This window comes from Lolium rigidum, chromosome 4, assembly GCF_022539505.1.
Source record: "Lolium rigidum isolate FL_2022 chromosome 4, APGP_CSIRO_Lrig_0.1, whole genome shotgun sequence".
Taxonomy (NCBI): Eukaryota; Viridiplantae; Streptophyta; class Magnoliopsida; order Poales; family Poaceae; genus Lolium; species Lolium rigidum.
This window is the reverse complement of record NC_061511.1, coordinates 71,569,016-71,571,899: the sequence shown is the minus strand read 5'-3', so window position 1 is coordinate 71,571,899 and position 2,884 is coordinate 71,569,016. Positions and strand designations below refer to the sequence as shown.

The following is a 2,884-nucleotide window of genomic DNA, read 5'->3' as shown; positions in this document are numbered from 1 at the left end:
TTGTGGGTTACGAATCGGTTTTGACTCCGAGTCCGAACAGAAGTTGGAGTCCAGGGCTCCAGGAGGTACGTAGCTAGGCGTGGGACGGCCGGACGGGTCTGCGTTTTCCGTGCGCCTACATAAGGGGCACTAAACTAGCTACGTTTATCGAAGCTCAACTGGTTGCGCTTGTTTCTTCCGCAGCGATTGAACCAGCGCGAATCGAATCGTCTTGTTCTGCGATGGCGGCTTCCACGAGTAGGAGCGGCGGCGGCCACTGGCATCAAGCTGTCTGGCCTGACTACATGGCGCGGTACGAGCCGCTGGCGAGGCTGGGCGCGGGCATGAACGGCGAGGTGTTCAAGGCGTGGGACACCAAGGAGAACCGGGTCGTCGCCGTGAAGCGGCTCAGCGGGACCGGGACCACCGGCGGCGACGACTTAATCTTCTCCGGCCTTCAAGAGGTCTGGCGGGAGTGCAGGTGTCTGAGGACGTGCGACGGCATCCCCTCCGTGGTGAAGCTCCTGGATAAAGTCGTCCCCAAGGTCAATTCCGACGACTCCTTCCTCATCATGGAGTACGCCGGCCGCCTCAACCTACGCGGCTACATGCAGCGCCGTGCCCATCGCCATCGTCGGTTCTCCGAGGCCGAGGTGTGCCGGATCATGAAGGAGCTCCTGGAGGGGTCAACTCCGTGCACGCCACCGGCATCATGCACCTCGACATCAGGCCCGAGAACGTCATCCTCGACGACGGCACGGAGGACAGGACGGAGAGGAGGCCCAAGAACAAGAAGGGGGCGATGATCCAAGATGGCGAGCTCAAGGAGGACGGCATCGTCTACAAGATCGGAGGCTTTGGGATCTCCCGAAGGAAAGAGAGCGGCCCGAAGCAGCCGGAGGTGACAATTGCGACAGCGTACAGCGCGCCGGAGCTCCTCCTGCACTCGTGCGAGTACGACGAGCGCGTGGACACGTGGGGGCTCGGATGCATAATGGCCGACCTCCTCTCGGGCACCGGCATGCCCACCTTCGGTGTAACACCCCAACTTTTCAACCTTGATTATTTGTCCTTATTTCAAAAATCAGGGGGAACAAAAACTTTTTCTATAGACTAATTAAGGTGAATTGCCTTGATCTGTTTGCTATGATGAATTGCCTTGATCTGTTGGTAGATGAATTGTCTTGATTTGCTTGTTGAATTTTGTCTTGAGCTACCTCATAGAACGACACCCCTAGTGGTTAAACAAGCAACTCACCAAATAAAACACATGTGTGGCTTAGGAAGAATTGTTTTCCTTCTTACTACATCAAATCTCTCTCCTGATGACAACATGGGTGTGCCATCTTGATTTTTCTCTTTGTGGTACAAGATAGCTCAATCATCCTTAATTCACAACTTGGTGATCTCAATGCATGGATCTCATCTGTGCATCTCCCTCTACAACTTCCACATCCTGCATGTCTCATTCTACCCTTGCATCACATATATTCAACTTGATCTTATACCCTATCCAATGATTCAACTCTAGATCACTTCCTTCACTTTTACCTCTTATTTTTATTCAAGTTTAATCTTCACAAAACCAAGAGTGGGAATGATGGATACATTTTGTAGCCACCATCTACCCTTGAGAACACTCCTCCCTAAATTAGTTCCCCTCCTCAAAAATCCTACAGTTTTCCTTCTCTAGTTTTGATCACAAAACTACCTCTAGTTTTATTAAATCTTTTCAAGATATTTCTTCAAAGAAAACAAAGAACTGAAATGGGTTTTGTTTTTCATCCCATTTCTACCAAGCACTGATTTCTAAAACATTACTCTCTATTTTGCTTTGTTTTTAACAAAAGGCTTGTTTATGGTACCTATACCATTTCTTGTTTACTTTAAAATTGAGAAAACTCTACTTTACTTGAGAAAGTAAGTAGAATATTTTGAACTCCTATGTTCCAACTAGTTTTCTCCCAACATCTTCAAGATTCCATTTCACTTGGGTTCATTCCCAATTGTCTCTAGACAATTGAGGTGTGTCCCATACCTTTCAATTAAACTCTTTTTCAAATGGCAACCCTTGCACATCTTATGCACATCTCTGATCCACCACATTGTATCCCCTCCATCCTCCAATTCTTGATCAAATGGATAATCATTTGATACTCTCAAACCACTTCCAATTGACCTCTCATTGTAGAGTACTTTATATTCTCTCCCATCATCACCTTGATCTCATAAATTGATGATTTATGTCAATATATTCATCCTTGTGAGTATATGGATACTTCACTCACCATCTCTCTTAATCCTGCTCTATCATTGGCTAAGCCACCATCACCATCCCATCTACCTTGACATGCTCATGCATTGTTGCATGTGGTCAACCCCAATATTTCCAAGTTTGAATTCAAATGAAAACTTCTATTCATTAACTCTACCTTGGGAACTATCTTCATCATAAGTTGGTCTCCACCAAAGTGGTGAAGATTATTCTCATGGCACATGTCACCTTCATACCCCTTTTTTATCTATATGCATATACTCCTATTTTTATCATTATCAAAGTCACTCATTGACATTATCTCCTCAACATCATGTCTTGGACTATACACATGAGTGTTGTGCATCTCTCTCATTGTTCCCTTGTGTTTGGCAAAAATGGAGCCGGCCAATTATGTTGGCATGACAATTTCGGCCAGCCATTTTCCTCCTCACTTTCTTCCTCCACAAGACTTGCCTCCCACCTAACCCAATCATTAAATGGACAGCCACCCACCTTAGCCAATCAAAAAAGGAGGCAGCCACCCCTCTCCCTCTATAAAACCCCCCCTTGGCCAGCCACCTCCACCTTTGGCTCTCATTTTCCACTCCCCACTCATTCCCTCACTCCCTCACACCCTTCTCCTACCTC

The 2,884-nt window shown here is 46.8% G+C and overlaps 1 pseudogene; it reads left to right on the top strand.

Moving 5' to 3' along the window:
- The first annotated feature begins 221 nt into the window (after window positions 1-221).
- Window positions 222-2,884, top strand: part of LOC124647229 — a 6,332-nt pseudogene continuing 3,669 nt past the window's right edge.